We start from the raw sequence: 27,493 nt of genomic DNA on the forward strand, positions 1-27,493 counted from the left end.
CCACTCAGGTTGGTCCTGACAAAGCTAGTGGCGAAGCGTACGCCGACCGTACCTTCGTGGCTACCCCCCACTCCCTTTACCCATTGAATGAATTTCTGATCTGTCTAGCTTAATTATATATATATATATTTTTTAAGGTCCGTGTGTCTTAATAGCTCCGCTAACACCAGAGTCAGCGAGGGAAGCGCAGTGCGTGTCGCGTAGCACTGCGACCCCCTGACTTCTGAGGCATTAACCGGCCGCAAGGCACAATCGTGATCGAGCATTGTGCTCCTATGCCGCATATATGATTGCGCTCTAGCCGCTACTATCTGTACTCTGTGTCACATACACAGTTAACTATACGGAGACTTATTCCCTAATATACTGTACCTAATAAAGCTTATTTAAAAGACAGTTTCTCAGAACACTAATTGAAAGTGAATACATTACTAGTAAGGGAACGGGGGTCCCACGTCGCATGGATAAAGATATCCATTTTTACTACATGTTATATGTTTAATGTATTGTGTCTGTTATATTTTCGCTACATTTTATCTATCTAATTAAATAAAGGTTACATTTTAATACGTATTCTTTGGGTCCACCACACAGTGACATCCCGTTTCTGTCCTCATGAACTTAAGGTTTACAAGCTTCCTTGGATTGTAAGGAGGCAATATGTCGAGAAATAGCTATAAATGTCAGCGCCCAAGGGAAATGTATTAGATCAGCCACTGGATGTCGAAAGAGATTCCAAGATTGCAAGACTAACTTAAAAAAAAAATGTAACAGGAACAGGAGGAGGCCCACCCAAATGATGTGAATGCTAACCATGGGAGATGCGTTTGAGGGAAATTATTTCTCCATCTGCTGTTTTTGGCATTGGAGGTGGCCTTGACAGTGGCCTTAAACATCCTGGTTAGTTGTTTTTTTTTTTTTTTCAAGCCTCCCCTCTCCCCCCCTGAAGTTACCTGTGCTGGTGGAGTGGAAGGGGAGTGAGACAGCAGCTGCCGAATCTCCGATCTCCCGCCCTGGGTCCTCCAGTCGGGCTGCTGGACGAGCCCCCCTGCACGTGTGAGTACCCTCAGCCCCCGGCCCGCCCCCATCTTGAGGGGAGAGAGCTGAGTCCCCCCTGTCTTACCTGGGCCACCTGGATACCCACAGCCACCTGGGCTCTGTGGTGAAGCGGGAGCGGGTGAGGCTATAGGGGCTGACCTTGGTGCCCCAACGCTAAGGGAACCCCTTGCCAGAATAATGGCACCTGCCAAATAGTGAGCTGCCCCCCGCCATCTTGGGGCAGGTGAAGAAAAGTGCTGTGTCTCTGCCCCCGCGTGCATGACCCCTGCATTACCCCCTCCCTGATAAAGGACTGCTGGAATGGGGTTTAGGGTAAAACGTGCTGATCTGCCCTATCACTGTGATACATCTGAGTGCTGGACTGCTTCTGTGGGCACTGTTTGGTGCACGTGGTGCCTCCCTGTCCTTTGGTGAGCTTGTAATTGTGGTCCACCTGCTGTGGTTCTGACTGTGGAGGGATTCCCCACTCTGGTGCCCTGACCACCTGTACTTGCTCCCTTGTACCTGTGCCCTATGTGATACTACAAGAGACTGCTGTGCCTTTCCTTGCTTGGGAAATCTCCTGTCACCCTATGCCCCGAAGGAACGGCCCCTCTGCTGCGGCAAAGTTAGCCAAATTTGCTAGACAGGACCGTGCATCGGCCCCCCCACCCAGGGCCGCCGAGAGGCAGGGGGGGAGGGTACATTTTACCTGGGCCCGGGCCAGCCAGGGGGGCCCGGGTCCCGACACACACACAAAAAAAAAAAAAAGTTTTTTTTAAAGGGGGCGTGGCCACGGGTCCGCGATTAGGCTAAGCCCGGTCAGCGATGGCTCTCCTGCTCCTGCTCCAAGTTCCTGGTTCAAAAGGTAATGCATGGCTATGGACAGGGGGAACAGACCAAAAGTGTGCGTGTGTGTAACAGGCTGTGTATGTATGTATATATGTGTGTGTGACAGGCTATGTGTGTGTGTGTGTGTGTGTGTGTGTAACAGGCTATGTATGTATGTCTATATGTGTGTGTGTGTGTGTGTGTAAAAGACTATGTGTGTGTGTGTGTGTGTGTGTAACAGGCTATGTATGTATGTCTATATGTGTGTGTAAAAGGCTATGTGTGTGTGTGTGTGTGTAACAGGCTTTGTATGTATGTATATATGTGTGTGTGTATATCAGGGTTGCCGACACTCCCGCATTTAGCGGGAGTATCCCGGTTTTTGTTCCTTTCTCCCGGTCTCCCGGTAATGTGTGCGATCCTCCCGTTTTTTTTTAGCCCGTCTGGCAAAAAGAAAAAAGGGACTGCGCATGCGCAAATCACAAAGTGCCGAGGCAGACGCCGCGGCTGTCCGGCCGGGGATCTGTCAGCAGTGGCTATACTGCCTACAACGGCAGCGCAGCAGGGGGCAGCCATCGGAGCAGGAGCAGCAGAGGGAGCGGCACAAGCAGCAGAAGGCAGCGCCGCAGATAAGATGGTAATATAGCGGCTGGCTGCTTCGTGCCTCCCTCCTGCTTCTCTCCCTCTGCTCCCCACTATTTTTCCTTTAATTGGGTAAGGGTTCCTTCCTTTAAAAAGTGCTACGGTACCATCTCAAAATGTAATTTAGATAGCCACGCCCCATTTTTGTGCCGTAAATGGGGCAGGGTCATGGGCGGAGCTATCCAAATTACATTTGAGAGCTCCCACGCCCCCTAATTAGCTGCCCTCTGCCTGGTCTCCCGCAAAGGGGAGATGAAAAGTCGGCAAGTATGATGTATATATGTGTGTGTAACAGGCTATGTGTGTGTGTGTGTGTGTGTAACAGGCTATGTGTGTGTGTGTGTGTGTGTGTGTGTGTGTAACAGGCTTTGTATATATATGTGTGTGTAACAGGCTGTGTGTGTGTGTGTGTGTGTGTAACAGGCTATGTATGTATGTCTATATGTGTGTGTGTAACAGGCTATGTATGTGTGTGTGTGTGTAACAGGCTTTGTATATATGTGTGTGTGTAACAGGCTGAAGGGTTAATCAGCCATCTTGTCTTAATGTACTTCTGAGTTTCGTTTCTCCTGTACATTCTGTAAGTTTCCTTTCCTGCATATCACGTGATGCTACTTCCCCAACTTGTTCCTTTGAACTCTGTGTTATGCACTTCGAGATAACTGTATACCATGTGATTTGTCCGAAACTGCTGTATGCTACACCATGTCCCTATATGGTAACTTGTACTCCCCCCCCCCTCTCTAGACACTGTACTTTCCCCACCTCTGTACCTAAATGCCAGCCTATTAGCTTGTCGAGCCTACATCCTATGTATTGTTATAAATATGTGGTACGTCCCCCATTAAAGCCAGAGTTGTACCCTGCATACTTGGTCTCCGATTATTGATCATTTCTATACAGGGTCTCTCTCTCACGGAATTCTAAGGAGTCATCACATTGAGGTCTATCAGGTAAAGGAGGGATAACAATACATCCCCCAACAGCTGGGGGCTCCGAGTCCGGGATTCTGGGTCTGTCCCTAGACTGACAGAGAACTAATCTTTTTGTCATTTTGGGATTGCAGACAGTCAGAATTTTAACCCGTGTATCTCTGTTCCGGGAACAGAAGAACACTTTTACGAAGTCTGGGACTTCTGAAGTCAGGGACTTCACTTCAATGTGCGCACACAGATCTGGGATCTGAACATTGACATTTGTGTCTGGGACACATAGACAGGACCTGGGGTCCGATTTAGTGACCTCAATTTGATCACTCGTCTCCTTATGGCCATTCTTTTCTGTCTTCATTTATTGTATGTTTAAAACTGTCTGTTCTATTGAATATCCTTTGTGTGGTTGGTAAGTGAACACACAATTGATATCTGTATAACCATTGTAAGTGCGGTTGGTAAGTTCACGCACAATAACATCAGGAAAATATTGTTTACTGTATGCCAACAGACTAGCGGCCTTGATGCTTCCTTACCTCTAAGGATAACGCTACGTGAGGCTTCATATACAGTATTCACATAACAACAAGACTCTGTCCACCGTCACGTAGACGGTCTGTTGTTTCACTAACATTTTGTACTTTTATATTAATGGGATGTACTTAGAGGAAATATAGTTCATATAATATTCAGATAAAGACCAACCCTCACAGTCTGCTGCCACAGGTCCCGACCTGCCTGACTGAGACGGCGCCCCTGGTCTGAGTATTAAGAACTTTCCACGCTCCCATTCACAGTCAGAAATATTGATACACAATCATACCCCGACATGGGTGGAAATAATAGTAAGAATAAAACAGTCTATCCACCCCCATTACCTAGTGAAACATGTAAGGAATATGTTGCCCGTAATTCATCCACGGATTACTTCTTAGTTAATCCATGGGTAGACAATTTAGCAGGGTGGACAGAAGCAGTAAGTCCCAACCCTTTCCCCAGAGAAGGATCAAACTACCCTTTCTTCATGGATATGGTCAAAGGTCTTTGTCTAGAGGATAAAGAAGCCTGGCCATATTACACAGCAGATCCCAAGTGGGATATGAAATACATGCGTGCAGGAGGAGAACAATGGCTCATCATTACTCCCTCCTGGTACGACACAAACTTATCTAAGAAACAGAGAAAGATAAAATCTGTCACAACAAAATTACATAATATAGAAGAATTAAGGTGTAATAAAATACTCAAAAATCTGTCACCACCTCCCTATAGTCCACTATACCCCTCCATTACAGACACAGAATTAATGGCTGTCGGACATCATATCTTGAAACCCACAGCCCCATCATTTGGTGAAACAGGTATAAAACCACCTAAAAAGCCAAAAGAAAAAATAGACCAGAAAGATGAAAAAGACAATAAGTCATCCGAAAACGATGACACACCTCCCTTAGAGGGACATGAAGAAAATGAGGATCAAATGTTAGACAGGATCACAAGACAACAATTAATGGCAAAAAGAATAAACATAGATCCATCAAAAACAATCGATGAACTCAGTCCCAAATCAACAAAATCTGGTGCCATCTATGATGGAACCGCAACCACCCATACACCCTTCATGACAATAGGTGATCAATTACTGACTAAACCCATAGACATAGAGGATCTAAATAGAATAATCAAACACTGCCCAAAACCCACTGTCACAGCAACAGGATGCATTGCATATTTAAAAAAGGCATGTAATGGCAGAAATTACACACAAGAAGATATCAAATTAATTGTCGATAATGTTATAGATCATCACCACGCTTGGGACTGGGATAAGGTTCCAACAATTAGTGTAAAATCCGCAGATATCGACGCCTCAGACTACCCCTTAAATACCACAGAGGGGATAAAAAAAATGTGGACTGAATTAGAAACATACATGGTCCAAGTATTTAAAATGAGATCCTCCCTACCTGTAGCAGTGGCTTGTAAGCAAAAACCCACTGAGACAGTCACTGAATTCTGGAAGAGATTTAGGAAATGTTGGACCGAGGAAGCTGGCCTCTTCCTCGACATGCACCACTTACTCATTTCCACCTTTATCAGTAACTTACACAGCTCCATCTCAACATCAGTAAAGCAGAGTGTCTCTTCTTGGACCTCTGACAGTGTCGAGGAATTTGACACACACCTATACGAAAAAGAAGCAGCAGGTTGTTTTGAAGTAAAAAAACCCGCCACAATTCCTAGTCATAGTTATCAACAAGACAACAGGGGCCCACCAAATAGACAGAGTAGGGCACCCCAATATGGTCAAAGGAAACCCTTCAGACCATCACAAGGCCCACCACACCAACACCATCGGGCCCCTCCTTACAACAGAGATAATAACACTGGCGCAATAGCAAAACAAACAACATGTTACAATTGTGGCCAAGATACACACTGGGCTAGGGAATGCCCATTCCCACCCCAAAGACCACAACAACCATATCGACCTCCACAAGGCCCACACAGGTCTCAACAACCATCTTTCACACAAGGGCCACCCAGAGCAGCCCGTGGCCCCACACCCGTTCAAGAACATGTACGCTTTAGAGTTGACTGGTCCGACCCCACCCTGTGACGGGGCCCGGAGGAGGGTGTCCCATCTTTTGTCCAATTTACCACCCACTGGGAAGATGCACCCCTTGTCACATTATATGTGAATGGGAAGAAACTACCCTTTTTGGTAGACAGCGGTGCCACAACCAGTGTCCTGTGTTCCTTACACTATGATGGTGAATTACAAAAGACTACTCCTTCAATGGGAATCAACGGGATACCCACTGACACTTACCTGACTGACGAACTGACCATACAATCTGAAAACGGACGTTATTTAGGTGAACATCAATTCAGGGTCATCGCAGAATGCCCTGTCAACTTATTGGGAAGGGACCTTTTCAATAAATTCCGCATCTCCATCACACCTTCACCCAAGGGAAGTGGACTTCACGTCACTTCACCACACTTCTTAATGTCCCAAGACTCACTTAACACTTCAATTGACAAAATCAACGCAGGAATCTGGGCCAACGGTCCCTATGACACAGGCTTCATACCCTGTACGCCATACAAAGCCAAACTCAAACCAGATTCAAGTCAAGTATACATCAAACAATATTCACTCTCACAAGAGAAAATTGAAGGTCTTAGACCAATGATACAGGAGTTCTTAGAACAAGGCATACTGAGATATGTTGTCTCACCATACTCAACACCCATCAACCCAGTCTCCAAGGCTGACGGAAGTATTAGATTTGTACAGGACTTGAGGAAGGTAAATGACCTCATAGTCCCAATTGCACCAATAGTGCCAGACATTAACACACTCATTTCAGCCATCCCTGCAGACGCAGTATATTTTACAGTGGTGGATCTGAAGAACGCATTTTTCAGTATCCCGATTGACGCAGAGACCCAATTACTCTTTGCTTTTTCTTTTGAAGGTAAACAACTCACCTGGTGTCGTTTACCACAAGGCTATATTGACTCACCTGTAGTCTATAGCATAGTCCTCCAAGCCACATTGGCTCCATGGCACCCCCCCCCATAGTTCTGTCCTGCTACAGTATGCAGACGATCTGCTACTCTGTAGTCCAACGGAGGAGGCCAGCCGGGAGGATGGTATATCACTGTTAAACTGGTTATGTGAATGTGGACACAAGGTGTCCAAAACAAAAATGCAATGGTGTCAAAAGCATGTCAATTACTTGGGTTTTGTGCTCTCTGAGGGAGAAAGGAAAATCAGCCCACAACGCATACAGTCTGTACTGGGCCTGGTCACCCCAGCTACCCAGAAAGATATGCTGTCTTTCTTGGGTATGGTAAATTACTGCAGACAGTGGATTTCTGATTGTTCCTATTACGATAATATCTTGAGACAATGCACACTCAAAGACAAACCCAAAGTCATACAATGGTCAAATGAAATGTTTTCTGCATATGAAAAGCTCAAAGCAATGTTAGTTAAAAGCCCCGCGCTTGGTCTCCCCAACTATGTTTTGCCATTTCACCTGTTTGCAAGGGACACCTGTAAAACTATGGCGGGTGTGCTCACCCAAGTTCATGGAGGCAAAATGCGACCCGTCGCATTCTTTTCAAAGGTAATGCCGGTCACTGTACAAGGAATGCCTGCTTGTCTTCGAGCACTGGCTGCCTGTGCAATGGTTGTTGAAATGGCTGCCGCACTCACTTTAGGACACAGTACCGTTCTCCATACTACACATAACGTATTGTCCATCCTCAAAGGCTTACATACACAACACATGTCAGCCCAAAGACTCAGTGGTTACGAGGTACTCCTACTAGGTAACCCATCACTCATTATCAAGTACGCAACAAATTCAGAGGGACCGGTGCCCATACTCAATGCCCTTTTAGGCTTAAAAGGACCTGACGACGAGGCACCTCCTCCACATGACTGTTCTCTGACAATTGACTCAGAAACTTCACCCAGAAGTGACATGTCGACTGTGCCCATACCTGACGCCGACATAATTTTTGTTGACGGATCTTGCAGTCGACCAAATGACAACACGTACCAGGCAGGCTACGCAGTAGTTAAACTTCCTCAAACTGTTCTTGAAGCAAAAGCAGTTCCTCTACAATCAGCACAAGCTGCTGAACTAATTGCTCTCACAAGAGCATGCCACCTATACACTGCAAAGCCTGTCACTATTTACACAGACTCCAAATATGCCTATGGCGTTGTCCACGACCATGTTATGATTTGGCAGCGCCGAGGCTTCACAGGCGCTGATGGAAAAGGCATATCACATGCCCAATTAATCACTGATCTCCTACATGCAATCACACTGCCTTCACACATTGCCATCCTCCACTGCAAAGCACACACCGGAGGAAAGGACGATATCTCGCGGGGCAATGCCCTTGCTGACACTGCTGCAAAACAGGCTGCTACCACATCCACATACAATCTCACACTGGCCGTAATCTCGCCACCATCCTTAGATGACACATACTTACTTACGGAATTACAGGCGGCTGCCTCTAACTCTGATTTATCAGATTGGACATACCCAATTCTGCAGAAGAATCCACGGACTGGATTAATCTGCAAAGAGGGGAAACCGTGCATCCCCCAAACAAGCGCTTCACTGTTCATAGCACACTACCACGGAGTAGGTCACCACAGTAAAGTCACGACAACACTGCTCCTCACCAATGATTTTTACATCACAAATGCAAAAGAACTTGTAAACCAATATGTTAGCAGATGTATTGTGTGTCTTAGAAACAACCCAAACAACCCCAACAAAGCAAGACACCAGCATCTTGAATACCCAACCACCCCGTTTACTCACCTGCAGATAGATTTTACCCATATACCAGGTACAGGAAAACAAGAATACGCTTTGGTCATAGTTGATATGTTCTCACGATGGCCAGAAGCATTTCCAACAAAGTCCAAAGACGCAAAAACAGTTGCCCGCATTCTCACGCAGGAGATCATTCCGCGATGGGGATGCCCACTACAAATCAATAGCGATAAAGGATCAGCCTTTACTGCAAAAGTCACTGAAGCTCTAGTTAAAGCCTTGCAAATCCAATGGAAATTCCACATTCCCTATCATCCCCAGAGCTCAGGTATCGTGGAACGAATGAATAGGACTTTAAAGGATAAATTGAGAAAAGCAACAGGCGGCACCTTCAGCAAATGGAAGACAGTCCTTCCTATCATACTGGCTGAAATTAGAATGACGCCACAAAAGACTCTAGGTTACTCCCCCTTCGAAGTGCTAATGGGCAGACCCTTCCCCACGCCCTGGGCGAAGAAACCATTAGTCATAGCGGAGGGGGACTTAGAAGTAATAAGAGAAGAATACATAAGATCCCTAATACAGAAACTAGATGAGATTGAACAAAATGTTATCTTTAAAAATCCTTCTCATCCACAGATACCCACCCACCCATTCAGGGTTGGAGACAAGGTCGTTGTGAAGATCCTGCCAAGGAACAAGAACCCCGGAGACTTCGCATACGGACCAGAGACAGAAGTGGTCGCTGTCACAAGAACGGCTGTTCTTACAGACGAGGGACCAACGTGGATCCACGCATCCAGAGTAAAGAAAATCCTAACTTCAGCTGCTATCGACACAGAGGTCGACACCGATCCAGAGATTGACACAGGCCGGACCAGCGAGGTACTAACGAGGGTAGACAACCCTGACCTCCACCCTGGAGAAGAATTGCCGGTTGAAGATACCGAGGACGAAGACTTACAACCTCCTGAAGCCGAGGGGGACTTTGAGAGAAATGATTCCCCCCACTTTAGCCCTAGTGACTTTGCTAGGTCTTGCAGTATATATACCCCTTAAAGCTGAAGTAGATATAACTCGAGATGACGAACTGTTAACCCTATGGTATAATTCATCTAATACCCATGTTGCCACATTTGTGCTTGACTATTTCCAATTCCCAAAACTAGCTAGAAAGAGAGAAAAAATCGATCAAGCCATGCGAGCATCATCATCCAACTTAAGGCCCGAAGTTATTTATATCTGTGTAACAAGTGATTACTGGGGACACGACTGTGATTACTGGGGAGCAGCAGCCTGGAATACAGGAGATCGATGGGGCTATCACCCCACCGAGGCTCTCAGTAGAAAGGATAAGCACGATAAAACCCTCATAGATAGAATGACTATCTCCAAGCGTACCACTATCTGCACTTCCTCTAACGCAGACCGACCCCACGGGTACTGGAAACCTAAGACCCTCAAGCCCTGTCAGTTTACGATAAATATAGAAAACCCCAGCCCCCAAGACAGCGGCCTGTACGTATTTGGACTTCACTTCCCCCGAGGCCCAGTCCCTAGCTACCGGCAAACCTTCTACCTAAAGGATATGTATAATGATAAAAACTATGTCCCCAGTGCACAAAGGGGAAGGGATGACACAGGTAAGCCTCTTATGCCACACATAGTTAAGTTCAAAGACATGTTAGCTATCAACAACCCCACTTATGAAGATACTATAGCTATGGAAACTGGATTCTCAGATGTTAATTTTTGGTTAGAATGGATGAAATATAATGCTAGGTAGGATGGGTGGTATAGATATCTGGGCGCTCCCTTTTGTTTTGGACAGTGAAGTGTATAGGGGTATGAAAGTAAAGTTTACTTCCCTGACTATATTCTGTGTTTTTCGTGTGTTCCACTTCACGTTTTTCTCTTCAGACTTTGTGTCGTTCTCCCGGGATCGGAATATGAAAAATTGAGAAAATATGGCAATGTGAAGGATTGTTAGGTTATTCGTATCAGTGCAATTAGAGGTGTAATACTAATTTTTAGTATACAATGATTGGAAAGCGTACCAAACTCACAGAATGTGGGGTTGGTAAAAAGTGCATCAAGGTTTCTTTAAACAGGAAATAAATTGGGGTTCGTACCCGTACTCACAGTCGGAAAGGTAAGATCACTCTCATCAAGGTATCTTTAAACGTGTAGTTTTATTTCCAAAAAGAAAAACATTTGTTTCCAAAATAAAAACTTCTTGACATATAAAAATTAATTAAAAAACGGATGAGGGTGGTTAGTTCTCAGACATCACTGTGATTTCTTTAAGAGGGATCAAGTCCGGATATCACCCCCCAAGTTAAACACAGGGTAACTGATCACTTTACCTACCTCTCACCGGATGTTTACACACTTATGTCTGGATCAACATGTTTCGAGAGGTAAAACTCTCTTCCTCAGGATGCCTGAGGAAGAGAGTTTTACCTCTCGAAACATGTTGATCCAGACATAAGTGTGTAAACATCCGGTGAGAGGTAGGTAAAGTGATCAGTTACCCTGTGTTTAACTTGGGGGGTGATATCCGGACTTGATCCCTCTTAAAGAAATCACAGTGATGTCTGAGAACTAACCACCCTCATCCGCTTTTTAATTAATTTTTATATGTCAAGAAGTTTTTATTTTGGAAACAAATGTTTTTCTTTTTGGAAATAAAACTACACGTTTAAAGATACCTTGATGAGAGTGATCTTACCTTTCCGACTGTGAGTACGGGTACGAACCCCAATTTATTTCCTGTTTAAAGAAACCTTGATGCACTTTTTACCAACCCCACATTCTGTGAGTTTGGTACGCTTTCCAATCATTGTATACTAAAAATTAGTATTACACCTCTAATTGCACTGATACGAATAACCTAACAATCCTTCACATTGCCATATTTTCTCAATTTTTCATATTCCGATCCCGGGAGAACGACACAAAGTCTGAAGAGAAAAACGTGAAGTGGAACACACGAAAAACACAGAATATAGTCAGGGAAGTAAACTTTACTTTCATACCCCTATACACTTCACTGTCCAAAACAAAAGGGAGCGCCCAGATATCTATACCACCCATCCTACCTAGCCTTATTGTTTTTTGGGGGTACATTTTGGGAAACCCCTCAAGGTATAGATCAGGCAGATCTCTAGTAGAGGCGCCACGTTACTCTACCCTAACCATAAAGGATGAAATATAATGCCCATAAAAGTAATAATACTGATTGTTATGTATGTGCTAAATCTAGACCTCATCTAGGTACTGTCCCCCTGAATATACCAGAATCAGAGGATAAATGCTTTTTTACCTTGTACACTGATAATAAGACATTAGATAATGAATGTGAGTCATGGAAAAGGAATTACCCCATTTTGTCTAAACACACCAACCCAGGTAACACTATCACCATCTACCCAGGTAATTACACTTGTTATTACTCAAATATCACCAATGGAGCTGATTTGAAAGTATTTCCTGAAGGATTCTGTGCCACTCGCAGATTCTTTGCCCTACCCATTATGAAAAAGTCCCTTGGTGATATTTATTTTATCTGTGGTGATATGAAAATTAGAACCAGACTCGAAAAAACATGGAAAGGAGAATGTGCCCTGGCTAAAGTCATTATGCCTATCCACATTCTACCCTCCAGCATTGAAATACCCACACCTGCACCCACAACAAAACCACTAGACATTATTAGAAGTAAAAGAGAAACACCTAAGGAAAGTTTTGATCCTCATGTATACATAGATACTATTGGTGTCCCAAGAGGGGTCCCAGATGAGTTCAAAGCACGAGACGAAGTTGCTGCCGGCTTTGAATCACTGATACCCATTGTGACAATCAATAAAAATGTAGCATGGATAAATTATATGTATTATAATCAGCAGAGATTTGTTAATGATACCCGAGATGCTTTGAAAGGTATAGCTGAACAATTAGAGGCCACCTCCCAGATGACATTCCAAAATCGAATGGCCTTAGATATGATTCTTGCTGAAAAAGGAGGAACTTGTGTGTATATTAATAAAGTAGCAGGATGCTGTACGTACATACCTGACAACACAGGTCCCAACGGTAAAATCACTTTAGCTATTAAAAAGTTAGAAGATCTATCCATCGAACTCAAGAAGAACTCAGGTGTCACCGACCCCTGGAGTGCTTGGTTTGGATGGATGAACAATTGGAAACATGCCTTAGCTCAGCTAGGCATTTTCCTACTTGTAGTACTGATATTATTTATGATTATTGCTTATTGTGTTTTCCCCCTGTGCAAGAAGATTGGGGCAAAGTACCTAGACAATGCTACACCTGTTATGTATGCTGACTTGTCTGCCAAGACCCCTTCCCCAGAAGATTACGCTGCTTATGTCACACAGCAACGCCAGAAGAGGGAAGCCGTTTATAAGAATCAGATAGTCTGAGAGACTATGATTCTAAGAGGGGATTGAAGGGTTAATCAGCCATCTTGTCTTAATGTACTTCTGAGTTTCGTTTCTCCTGTACATTCTGTAAGTTTCCTTTCCTGCATATCACGTGATGCTACTTCCCCAACTTGTTCCTTTGAACTCTGTGTTATGCACTTCGAGATAACTGTATACCATGCGATTTGTCCGAAACTGCTGTATGCTACACCATGTCCCTATATGGTAACTTGTACTCCCCCCCCCCTCTTTAGACACTGTACCTTCCCCACCTCTGTACCTTAATGCCAGCCTATTAGCTTGTCGAGCCTACATCCTATGTATTGTTATAAATATGTGGTACGTCCCCCATTAAAGCCAGAGTTGTACCCTGCATACTTGGTCTCCGATTATTGATCATTTCTATACAGGGTCTCTCTCTCACGGAATTCTAAGGAGTCATCACATTGAGGTCTATCAGGTAAAGGAGGGATAACAATACATCCCCCAACACAGGCTATGTGTGTGTGTGTGTGTGTGTGTGTGTGTGTGTGTGTGTGTGTGTAACAGGCTTTGTATGTATGTATATATGTGTGTAACAGGCTATGTATGTATATATGTGTGTAACAGGCTATGTATGTATGTATGTGTGTGTGTGTGTGTGTGTGTGTGTAACAGGCTATGTATGTATATGTGTGTGTGACAGGCTATGTACTGTATGTGTGAAGGAACAGGCTATGTGTGTGTGTTACAGGCTATGGCCCTCATTCAGGTTGGTTCGCTCCCCCGCACGTTCACACAGGGGAACGATGTTGTGCATGTGCAGCCACTTTGTGTGAGCGGGTGTGGCAAACCGATTATTTGCCGCCCCGATCGCATGCAGCAGTGTGGACAGAAGCGTGGGGTGGTGGATATGGGTTGCGCCGATGGGAACTCCCATGACGTGGGTGCCGGGGGAGGGCAGCTGATGTCACCGGATGTCAGCTGCCCGCCCTCTTCTCGTACAGGAGCACCACAGATCTAAGACAGCAGAGACTGACTTAGATCTGCGAGCGCTTGAGAAATGATTTGATGGTCGGCGACCGCACTGCCCTGCACACAAGCTGCAAATCGATGATGATGTAAAACATCCGTTCGCATGCGTGAAATCTGAGGTATTTAGATAACCCGCAAAGCTGCAAATTTTGCAGCTTTGTGGTCAATCAGAATGACCTCCAATGTGTGTGAAGGGAACAGGCTACATGGGGCCTATTTATGACGGATCATATATGGAATGCGATCTGGGTGGGACCATACTGCCCAGGATTACATGAGATTAAAGAGGTTTAATGGACACAATCCCCCCTCTCCCTCCAGGTGCACATACCGCTGGCCATCACAATGCAGCTGCTCTTGGCGCCGGATCTGTAGCTTTGGGGGACACAGCAGATACCGGCAGCTCAGCTCGGCGATACTGCAAGTAGTGGCATCTGCTGCTTCTTGCCAGCAGGTTGAAAGAACTGTTGCCGCTTTCCCTGCTGCATGTGTGAGCTTGGGATCCTTATACTCCAGAGGCGGCACTTCAAATGGGGATGATCGTGCCAGCCACAGATCTTGGAGAGAGGAGCCGTGGGCTGGCCACCCCTGCTGTATGGCATAGGGGTCTGGGCAGCGCAGGGGGGCAGAGGGTCCCTGTGACGGATGGGCAGACAGCAGTGGGGTCCTTGCGGAGGATGGGAGCTATTACCTAGTTCCCATCCTCCGCAGGGACCCTGCCGCTATCTGCCCATCTGTGGCCACGACCCCTTACTCCCATGGTCGCAACCCATATCCACCACCCCACGCTTCTGTCCACACTGCTGCATATGAACGGGGCGGCAAGTAATCGATTTGAATTTTAGCTTATTCTGTGTAGCATAATGTGTAAGGGGCAAGTATAACGGGTCTACTATTGTGTTGCATAAAGGGTATATGGTGTGGTACACACCCCTATATCCTTTAATGGCCACACCTCTTTTCTGTTGCTAGCCACTCCAGGGGGGCCCCGTGACGCTGTTGTACCGGGGCCCAGGATTTCTCTTGGCAGCCCTGCCCCCACCCCCTGTGGCGCCTCGCTCGCCCGCTGTGTCGCCCCTCGCTAAGCCCTCCTCTCCGGTGTCCGAGATGGCAGAATCCCCTGAAGTAACCTTGGCGCAGCTTTTGCAGGCCATTACTGACTCGGAGAAAAGGCTAACTGGTAAGGTGGCGGAGGTGAAGATTGACATATCTTTTATACGACAGGACATGCAGAAACTGAGACCGGGTTGAGGAGACTGAGACCAGGATCTCTATGTTAGAAGATACTACTGCACCTATACTTAACCGCCTTTCCACACTAGAGTCACAAATGTCGACATGCCAGCAGAAGCTGACGGATATGGAGGGGAGGCTAAGGAGGAATAATGTACGTTTTGTCGTTCTCCCTGAGAAGGCGGAGGGTACAAATCCTGAATCTTTCCTTGAATCCTGGATGATATCCCTGTTTGGGAAGGATGCCTTTACCCCCCAATTCGCAGTGGAAAGAGCACATAGGGTGCCTACACGCCCATTGCCCCCTGGTGCACCACCACGCACGTTTATTGCAAAGTTCCTTCATTATAAAGACCGTGACACTGTTCTTAGGCTTGCAAGGGTGAAGGGTCCCCTTGAATATGAGGGCCAGCGGGTGGCGGCCTTCCAGGACTTTTCAGTTGAGGTCCAGAAATCCAGGTCGCAGTTTTTGGGTGTTAAGCAACGCCTGAGATCCCTCCAGCTAAAATAGTCTATGCTCTACCCTGCACTGCTGCGAGTGGTGGCTGGTACCCGCACCCACTTTTTTGACTCGCCGCAGGCGGCTTCGACATGGATGGATACACAACCAGCTCCGCAGGGGCCCCCTCCTTGAACTACCCCTGCAATATGTTCTCCAGGGTTATACCCAGTTTATGCATACTGCTTTTCTGTTTTGCAGGTGCCCTTGATGAAAATGCCATATTGGGGTTATGCTTTTTCAGAAATGTGTCTTTACTGAGAGGTTTACTCCCCTCCTGGCCAAAAGAAAGTATATTTTGGTCAGGATCACCATGCTCTTTAGGTCATAGTAATAGTTGCCCCCTAGGGGTTTGTTTTTCATTGTTTTCTGTTGAAACGTCTCCTTAGAGGAGTCGTTTTGGGGTTACTGTTAGGGAATAAGTGTACGCCGGGTGGGTGGGGGTTTTCTTTTCTATTTTGTGTTTTTTGTTTTTATTGAAGTGTGTGCATTGCTCCTTTACATGTGTTTCTGGATAACGGATGGGCTGAGGTGGTTTGCCAAAATAGGACCGCCAATGAGTTGTATAATCCTGCCCCTTCTTTTCCCCTATAACATGCAATGGTGAAGGTCATAGCGTGGAATATTAGAGGTCTTAATGACGGGGTCAAACATACCTTGGTAATGAATCAGCTCAGAACCCACTCCCCGGGTATTGCATGTCTCTTTGAGACTCATCTTGTGGGTAGCCGGGTATTGGCACTTAAAAAGCCTTGGGTGGGGTGGTCTTTTCACTCCGTCTTTCATCCTAATTCTAGGGGAGTGTCAGTCCTACTTGTTATATATTTCTGGCAGGCACCCTACATGACTCCCCCGTTGTGCTGCTGGCCATTTATAATCCACCTCCTTATCAACCTACTATAATTAATAAGGCATGTACTTCCCCTCATACCCTGTTATATGTGTGGGGGACTTTAATGCTGTCATGGATGAATCTTTGGATAGATGGAGGCCAACCCCCTGGGGAGGGGCATAGTGGGGCTACACCCTTTGCTCGCCTTGTTGCGGAAGTGGGTTTGATGGATGTTTGGAGACTCAGGTTTCCAACACTCAGATGTTTCTCATGCTTCTCGAGCACACATGGTGTCTTTTACCATATTGAAATGGCCCTGATTTCCAGACGATTGATCCCCTCTGTGACTGGCATTGAGTATTTACCCAGGGGAGTCTCTGACCATTCCCCGGTATGTTTGTCGGTGGAGTTGGAATGTCCTAGAGGGGCTAAATTCTGGCGCTTTAACCCTTTTTGGCTGACACAGATGGGGGCGGCCTCTGAGCTGCTGGCAATGTGAGAGGAATTCTTTGTAAATAACCCTGTGGAGGATGACGCCTCCTTGGTCTGGGATGCGTTCAAGGCATTCCTACATGGCTCATTGATTTCACGTGTTGCTCAGTTAAAGATCTTTAGCCGCAGGGCTGAGGCTGAGTTAGCCACTTGCCTCCTCTGACTGTGCCACAGCCAGAGGAGGCAAGCCACAGTGCTGTGGGTGTGGGAGCAACATCTCACATGATCCATTAGCACAGGGCCCCTAAAAGGCACAAGGCCTATAGGCCGTTACCAACTTTGTCCAGCACTGAGCATTCTGGTCACATTGCATTGTGTCTAAGACTGGACACATGCATGTGCTTAACTTCTGCTCAGTAGGTAAGGCACAAACCTTCCCAAATTCTTTATGAATATTCAGAATGGGAGTGTGGCATTTGGCCACATATCTCATTATTGCTCAGAAGCTGCTTTTGTGTATGGGGCTTTATTGTAAAAACATCTTGGAGCCGGCTGCAATTTGAGATTCACAAAAGAAGAAAAATTGGACTGAATCTCACTAGTGAGATAGGATCAGGGGCGCTTGTTAGGGGTGGTCTTGCCCAGCTGCTGCTTTACAACGGGATGGTCAGTCCTGTATATTAGAACATGGAAAAAGGGATAATTAACCAGCGCTTAAGACAGTTTGTAGACTGGTTGATCTATTATAAACACATTTATTACGTGGCAATGAGAATAAAAGTTAAAAAGCCAGCTTAATATACTGAAACATAGAAATGGTCTAAATCACAATTTCATAATCCCCACCAACCATGGATTGTAAGGAAGGTCCTGGAGAGTCCATTCCTATGGAACCATAGATATTAAAGTGGATCACAGAATGGTCATCCGGAGGGAGAATGATTAAGTCTGCAGGTGTTGTCAGGAGTGGCACAAATAACCAACTCCAGATGCAGTGAATGATGGTATATTCAAAGTGTCCTCATACCTCCGATGATATAATTGGTGACCTAAGTCCTGTTGACAATGGCAATGGGTCCAATAAGGCTGTAATGGTCTGCAATCCAGGAACACATGGTGGAGGGTGTGGTGGCAATTTCCTCCTTACGCGTTTCACTACGCCAGGTAGCTTTATCAAAGGTAGAACCAGCCTGAAATTTTTTTTAGCGCTGCTTAATTTTCCCTTTTTCCAATTTGAAATTCACGGCTACAGGCAAGGCTCATACTCCACGGCCTGAGCTAACAGGTGGTTATGTGGGCTCCGGCGGAGGAGATTAAGGTGGTCTCTGGCTCCAAACCGGATTAGGTAACACAGATGACTGTACATTTAAGACACAACAATTGGCCTGTTTAAAGTATACAAACCATCCCGTGGATACAATCCCTGTCTGTGGTATGAACTTGTTTTCATCAATCCTCCACATTATTTATATGAATTATGGAGGCAATAGCGTTTGTTATTTGTAGTTAATTGATCCACCTTTGCATATATATATATATATATATGAGTATATATATATATATATATATGAATATATATATATATATATATATGAATATATATATATATATATATATATATATACTGCTCTGTTTTACCTTTATCCCCTTTGCTCTGAACCCCCTCCCCCATCAGTGCTGTCTTTCCTCCAACTGCTCCTCTGTTTCCCACCCAATCGCATCACTCTGTCTTACCTTCCCTAATCTGTGCCACTCTTTTCCACCCATCTGCTTTGTTTGTCCCCCATCAGTGCTGTTTAGCCTTCCCACCATCTACGCATTTTTATTCCTCCCCATCCGCACCACACTGTCTCCTACCCCAATCAACACCTCTTTTACCCCATCCTCTCAGCTCTGTTTACTGCTCAGACCTTCAGTTGCATAGAATAGATGTGTGTATTCCAATGAGCACACAAATCTGTGAATTAGCAGCTCCATTGTGTGATTGACAGCAATCTCACTCTGTGAGAGTGCTGAATCTGCACTTACCCACAGGCTGTGATGGCGTACCATATCTGTATTGCGCAAGGAACACGTCCATTAAGGCGTCAGCCTTAATGATCGTAATTTCATTGCTTTTTGGCGTTTGAGTGGAAGAGATACAACAGGTTTCAGAAATGCCAGATCATGTGTAAGAAGCCTTAATGGGACACGTGAAACCGAAGGTTTTTTGTCTTTGGAATTTCATAGCTTTTTTTTTCAATTTATTTTAATTCAGAAGTGTAAAATTTCACTGTAAGAATAAACATTGGATTTTAAAAATGTTTAACAATACACATTTTTGGCAATGAGCATTACCACTGGCTACAAGCATTACAAACCCCTGGGAATGAGTATGACACCCGTCCCAGAGCATGAAAGCCCTGGCAATGAAGACACCCATCTCATGAAACCCCTGGCAATGAGCATGACACCCAGTGTGTAGAAGCTATACTGTAGGGCATAATGTATCACGGGCAGTGTGGGGCATATGGTGCAGGGGCCATTACTGTATGGGGCTTAATATGGTGAAAAAATGTTCTTCCTGTGGTGGCAAAGGTCTGTTGGTGCAGGGCTAAAAACTGGGGTGTAAGGTAGTCTTCTCCAGTGAGGCTATGCCCATTTTAATGAGACCACGCCCCTTGCCTGGGGCAGAGATCAAATTACAAATTATATATACATGACACGCTCACCCTACCAGGTCATGGATCAGCTGCGGGTGTGTGAGTATGTATGGATAGGGTTAGGCTACATATATGTGTGTGTGTGTGTGCTCGTATGTATGAATGTATGGATAGGCTATGGGTGTGTGTGTGTGTGTCAACGATGCCTACCTATACATGACACGCTGACCCTACCAGGTCATTGAACTTTACCAGGCTGGGGGTTCTTCCCGGGGATGGCGACTAATCTGCTCCTTCTGTCTGACTTGATGGTTTCCCCTCCAGCAGCGAGTTCCAGGCAGCTGCTCCCCTCTTCCCCGGTGTCCGCAGATGCTGACCGGGAACACAGAGCCAGGCCTCCCCCTTCTGGCATGGCAGTGGTGCGGTCTCCAGAATGGATCGCCGGAGTTAAGGGGAGTATTGATTGGGTGACCAGGGCGGCAGGCTACCTGCGGAGGGCAGAACGAGGGTGTGTTTGCTATTCGCACAGGACCCTCAAACGTGTTGAGGAAAATGGGTGTACCCCTATTGTACTAGTATATGCAGATATGTATACCTCATAAGGGGTGTGCTACCACTGGACACAAAGGAATATGGACAAACTAGCAAGAGAAAAAGTGTGTCCTGGTGTGGTGCACCTAAATGAACATGACGATTAAAATTTAGCTTTTATTAGTATCTTTTAAAGGCGAAATATAAAAACACACAAACAAAACAAAATATATGTAGATGTGTTTAAAAAGCGGCGGCTCTCAGACTCCACATCCGTTTTGACTAGAGGTAAGTATTAGTATCCCCACAGGTATGGTATGCTGACACCTTTATTATTTGTAATACGTGAATTTAGTGTGGTGGTGTCAATATAGCTCAAGGCCCCTTCATACACGTGCGCACTTGCTAACACCTGTGCGACGATCAATACAAATATGCACAATCTAGCTGGTGACTGCCGTGGATATCAATAATTAATTTACTATCACTGTGTTGCATAAGACACTGTTTCGCTTCTCCAGTTATGGAGAGCTGTGAAATCAATCCGTATTTGTCATATTATGAGTATCAAACAGTTCTGATATAATACAGAGTTGCTCAAACCTCTATTATGTTGGCTAGAATTGCCTTTGTTCTGAGGGAGCTTCTGTGTTAAGAAATATTTTTATAAGAGTATATCAGAGTTAATTGTACTGATTCCAATAGGCTTATGGGTGTTGTCAGATATGTTGCAGATTTTGGTGGCAGGAATAAGATAACGAGTCAGCACAGATATCGGTCAACACGAGTGTCGACTAATTTCATAATGTACCATGGGTTATTCGAACCTCTATTGTACAGGCTAAAATTACCCTTAATATAAGGTAGCCTCAGTGTTGGGTAAGAAATGCCCGTCAACTCTTATGGGTAGACTATATGGGTCGGCATACAATAGTCAGTGACAGGGATATACTCCTTTGTCCGCTCTTTACTAGAGACCCATTGAGATAGACTCGTGTGTCATCAGATGTTTCTGTATAGATCTCCTGTGGTGCAGGAAAGTCAACACATCGATATGTCAACACTGATTGCGATATCTGTCAAATTTCCTCTAGATCCTCTTATTTGGGCTAGAATAGCTCTTATAGAGGAGAGAAATACACATGTAGCTACTTTTACAGTTTTTATTGCCAATCCATATAGATCTCCTGTGGTGCAGGAAGGTCAACACATCAATATGTCAACACTAATAGCGATATCTGTCAACAATTCCTCAAAATCCTCTTATTTAGGCTAGAGTAGCTCTTATAGAGGAGAGAAATACACATGTAGCTTAAAGAGTTTTTGCCGGTCTGTGTTAACATACAATAAGGTCTGTGTCAACATAAAGTGATTCTGACAATCTCTCATTTGTGAATGAGGTTTTTTAATACACCTTTGAAGCAATAGTGAATCACTTGTGTTTGAGCACTATTGGTTTTATTATAAACAGTTAGCAGAGCCGCTAACTGTCAGTACATGATGGTTTTAGCAATCACTGATAGTGAATAGAGTTTTAACTCTTGAGGTAACAGTGAAATAATAATATTCAAGCACCATTGGTTTCACTAAATCAATTAGCAAGGGCGCTGCCATCGGCTGGTGGTAGATATTTAGTAGCGATCTACCTGTAATAAATACCTTGAAAAAGCTGAATGCGAAGCGTACGCCGGCTAGCGGTGACGCTCCCTGACTCGCATCTGACTAGGATGTACTTTTGACTTATGTTTTAACCCACAGGAACCCCTTCATTGCTGTGCGCACTGTTCCACCACTGTGCAACGGGCACCATAGGTGTCATTCTATGACCAGCAATTAGCTAAAGGCACACTCTGTAAAATTTGCTGCCAATTAGGGGTTGACCTTTACAAATCCAAGGCAATCCTATTAGGCACTTTCGCTGTACCCTGCACGTTTATACTATCACAGAAGGGCACGCTGTTATTTTTCTAACATTTACAGCAACTTCTGCCCCCAATGCTTATTGAATTGTGGTATTAGCGCAGATATTACAGGTAGATCGCTACTAAATATCTACCACCAGCCGATGGCAGCGCCCTTGCTAATTGATTTAGTGAAACCAATGGTGCTTGAATATTATTATTTCACTGTTACCTCAAGAGTTAAAACTCTATTCACTATCAGTGATTGCTAAAACCATCATGTACTGACAGTTAGCGGCTCTGCTAACTGTTTATAATAAAACCAATAGTGCTCAAACACAAGTGATTCACTATTGCTTCAAAGGTGTATTAAAAAACCTCATTCACAAATGAGAGATTGTCAGAATCACTTTATGTTGACACAGACCTTATTGTATGTTAACACAGACCGGCAAAAACTCTTTAAGCTACATGTGTATTTCTCTCCTCTATAAGAGCTACTCTAGCCTAAATAAGAGGATTTTGAGGAATTGTTGACAGATATCGCTATTAGTGTTGACATATTGATGTGTTGACCTTCCTGCACCACAGGAGATCTATATGGATTGGCAATAAAAACTGTAAAAGTAGCTACATGTGTATTTCTCTCCTCTATAAGAGCTATTCTAGCCCAAATAAGAGGATCTAGAGGAAATTTGACAGATATCGCAATCAGTGTTGACATATCGATGTGTTGACTTTCCTGCACCACAGGAGATCTATACAGAAACATCTGATGACACACGAGTCTATCTCAATGGGTCTCTAGTAAAGAGCGGACAAAGGAGTATATCCCTGTCACTGACTATTGTATGCCGACCCATATAGTCTACCCATAAGAGTTGACGGGCATTTCTTACCCAACACTGAGGCTACCTTATATTAAGGGTAATTTTAGCCTGTACAATAGAGGTTCGAATAACCCATGGTACATTATGAAATTAGTCGACACTCGTGTTGACCGATATCTGTGCTGACTCGTTATCTTATTCCTGCCACCAAAATCTGCAACATATCTGACAACACCCATAAGCCTATTGGAATCAGTACAATTAACTCTGATATACTCTTATAAAAATATTTCTTAACACAGAAGCTCCCTCAGAACAAAGGCAATTCTAGCCAACATAATAGAGGTTTGAGCAACTCTGTATTATATCAGAACTGTTTGATACTCATAATATGACAAATACGGATTGATTTCACAGCTCTAGTCTCCATAACTGGAGAAGCGAAACAGTGTCTTATGCAACACAGTGATAGTAAATTAATTATTGATATCCACGGCAGTCACCAGCTAGATTGTGCATATTTGTATTGATCGTCGCACAGGTGTTAGCAAGTGCGCACGTGTATGAAGGGGCCTTGAGCTATATTGACACCACCACACTAAATTCACGTATTACAAATAATAAAGGTGTCAGCATACCATACCTGTGGGGATACTAATACTTACCTCTAGTCAAAACGGATGTGGAGTCTGAGAGCCGCCGCTTTTTAAACACATCTACATATATTTTGTTTTGTTTGTGTGTTTTTATATTTCGCCTTTAAAAGATACTAATAAAAGCTAAATTTTAATCGTCATGTTCATTTAGGTGCACCACACCAGGACACACTTTTTCTCTTGCTAGTTTTACCTGCGGAGGGCTGCTGTGCATGTGCCTCCTCCCATGGTCCTCCCTGCAAAGGACTGTGGGAGGAGCTACACATGACTCGTGCATGCTCAGCAGCCCTACCGGGGCCATTATGGTTTTGTGCAATGATCAAGTTTGTTTTTTGGGTACGATCAAATTCTGCTAAGAGAAATGTGACCTATTTTAATCTAAAAAAAAGGGATGGAGGTAGTAAGTCACACCATACCTCTGGTGCTATATTGAATAAAATAAATATAGCCAAGGAAAGCCGCATATGACAACAAGCAAACCAGCTTGTAAGAAATAAAAGAAAACAATTGGAAATCTGTCACAGCATTAGCAATTATACCTTTGATTAAAGTTGAAAATTAAATGTAATATAGGTCCCCCTTTTCAATTATGGCACAAGACTCAGTTCAATTGAAATAATAAAAATATTTTATAAAACACATAATAAAGTCATATACAAAAATATACATAAATCACATGTAATTAATGGTAAAACAATGTAACTTAAGGTGCTGGCGTCCCAAATAATTAAAAGTAATGAACGTATCAGCAGCAGACCTCACTTGAAGCTCAGGCAGGATGGTGATGGAGCCGGCGGAAAAGAGCTGGGTCATGGTCAGAGCCCACAGCGGGCAGAGGAATGGGGGTCCACGACACCCATAGAGGGAGAATAAAATAGCATGCCAAGCGTAGCGAGGCACCGGGCCCGCTGCGTGGCTAGCGCAGCGAGCCTGCAAGGGGGGGCGCTCCACGTCCCCCCCATGTCGAGATTTCGGCGGTCGGGATTCCAGTGTCGGGATTCCGACCGCCGGGATTCCGACGGCCGGCATTACATATCGGATCCGTTTATAGGCTGTGGGGTGTGTGTATGGTTAGGGTTATAAGCTGGGGGGGTGCATGGTTAGGGTTAAAGGCTGCGGGGTGTGTGTATGGTTAGGGTTATAGGCTGTGTGGTGTGTATGTGTGGTGAGGGTTATAGGCTGCGGGGGGTGTGTATGGTTAGGATTATAGGCTGCGGTGTGTGTATGGTTAGAGATATAGGCTGCAGGGGTGTGTGTGTGGTTAGGCACCAGCGGGTGTGCATAGTTAGGGTTATAGGCTGCGTGGTGTGTATGGGCTGTGGGGGTGTGTGTGTGTGTTAGGGTTATAGGGTGTGAGGTGTACATGGCTAGGGTTAAAGGCTGCGGGGTGTGCATGGTTATGGTAACAGGCTGCGGGGGGTGTATGGTTAGGGTTGTAGGCTGAGGGGATGTATGGTTAGGGTTATAGGCTGCGGTGGGGTGTGCATGGTTAGGGTTAAAGGCTGTGGGGTGTGCATGGTTAGGGTAATAGGCTGCAGGGTGTGTATGGTTAGGTTTATAGGCTGCAGGGGTGTGTGTGGTTAGGGTTATAGGCTGCGGGGTGGGCATGGTTAGGGTTATGGGCTGCGGGGCAGTGTGTAAGGTTAGGGTTATAGGCTGCGCGGTGTGTATGGTTAGGTTTATAGACTGCAGGGTGTGTGTGTATGGATAGGGTTATAGGCTGTAGGGTGTGTATGGTTAGGGTTATAGGCTGTGGGGTGTGTGTGTGTATGGTTAGGGTCATATGCTGCGGTATGTGTGTATGGTTAGGGTTATAGGCTGCGGGGGTGTGTGTATGGTTAGGGTTATAGGGTGCGGGGGGTGTGTGTGTATGGTTAGGGTTATGGGCTGGGGGGGTGGTGTATGGTTAGGGTTATAGGCTGCGCGGTGTGTATGGCTAGGGTCATAGGCTGCAGGGTTTGTGTGTATGGTACGGGTTATATGCTGCAGTGTCTGTGTATGGTTAGGGTTATAGGCTGCGGGGTGTGTGTATGGTTAGGGTAATAGGCTGCAGGGGGGGTATGGTTAGGGTTATAGGCTGCGGGGTGTGTGTATGGGTAGGGTTATAGGCTGCGGAGGGGTATGCATGGTTAGGGTTATAGGCACCGGCGGGTGTGCATAGTTAGGGTTATAGGCTGCGGGGTGTGTAGGTTAGAGATATAGGCTGCAGGGGTGTGTGTGGTTAGGGATATAGGCTGCGGGGTGGGCATGGTTAGGGTAATAGGCTGCCGGGTGTGTAGGTTAGAGATATAGGCTGCAGGGGTGTGTGTGGTTAGGGATATAGGCTGCGGGGTGTATGGTTAGGGTTATAGGCTGGGTGTGTGTGTATGGTTAGGGTTATAGGCTGGTGTGTGTGTATGGTTAGGGTTATAGGCTGCTTGGTGTGTATGTGTGGTTAGGATTACAGGTTGCGTGGTGTGTATACGTAGTTAGGGTTATAGGCTGCAGTGTGTGTGTATGGTTAGGGTTATAGGCTGGGGTGTGTATGGTTAGGGTTATAGGCTGGGGTCTGTGTGTATGGTTATAGGCTGCTGGGTGTGTATGTGTGGTTAGGATTACAGGTTGCGTGGTGTGTATACATAGTTAGGGTTATAGGCTGCAGTGTGTGTGTATGGTTAGGGTTATAGGCTGCGGGGGGGGGTGTATGGTTAGGTTTATAGGCTGCAGGGGTGTGTGTGGTTAGGGTTATAGGCTGCGGGGTGGGCATGGTTAGGGTTATGGGCTGCGGGGCAGTGTGTAAGGTTAGGGTTATAGGCTGCGCGGTGTGTATGGTTCGGTTTATAGACTGCAGGGTGTGTGTGTATGGATAGGGTTATAGGCTGTGGGGTGTGTATGGTTAGGGTTATAGGCTGTGGGGTGTGTGTGTGTATGGTTAGGGTCATATGCTGCGGTATGTGTGTATGGTTAGGGTTATAGGCTGCGGGGGTGTGTGTATGGTTAGGGTTATAGGGTGCGGGGGGTGTGTGTGTATGGTTAGGGTTATGGGCTGGGGGGGGGGTGTATGGTTAGGGTTATAGGCTGTGCGGTGTGTATGGTTAGGGTCATAGGCTGCAGGGTTTGTGTGTATGGTACGGGTTATAGGCTGCTTGGTGTGTATGTGTGGTTAGGATTACAGGTTGCGTGGTGTGTATACGTAGTTAGGGTTATAGGCTGCAGTGTGTGTGTATGGTTAGGGTTATAGGCTGGGGTGTGTATGGTTAGGGTTATAGGCTGGGGTCTGTGTGTATGGTTATAGGCTGCTGGGTGTGTATGTGTGGTTAGGATTACAGGTTGTGTGGTGTGTATACATAGTTAGGGTTATAGGCTGCAGTGTGTGTGTATGGTTAGGGTTATAGGCTGCGGGGGGGGGGTGTATGGTTAGGTTTATAGGCTGCAGGGGTGTGTATGGTACGGGTTATAGGCTGCTTGGTGTGTATGTGTGGTTAGGATTACAGGTTGCGTGGTGTGTATACGTAGTTAGGGTTATAGGCTGCAGTGTGTGTGTATGGTTAGGGTTATAGGCTGGGGTGTGTATGGTTAGGGTTATAGGCTGGGGTCTGTGTGTATGGTTATAGGCTGCTGGGTGTGTATGTGTGGTTAGGATTACAGGTTGCGTGGTGTGTATACATAGTTAGGGTTATAGGCTGCAGTGTGTGTGTATGGTTAGGGTTATAGGCTGCGGGGGGGGGGGTGTATGGTTAG

This window comes from Crinia signifera, unplaced genomic scaffold, assembly GCF_055691185.1.
Source record: "Crinia signifera unplaced genomic scaffold, ASM5569118v1 HAP2_SCAFFOLD_85, whole genome shotgun sequence".
Classification (NCBI taxonomy): Eukaryota; Metazoa; Chordata; class Amphibia; order Anura; family Myobatrachidae; genus Crinia; species Crinia signifera.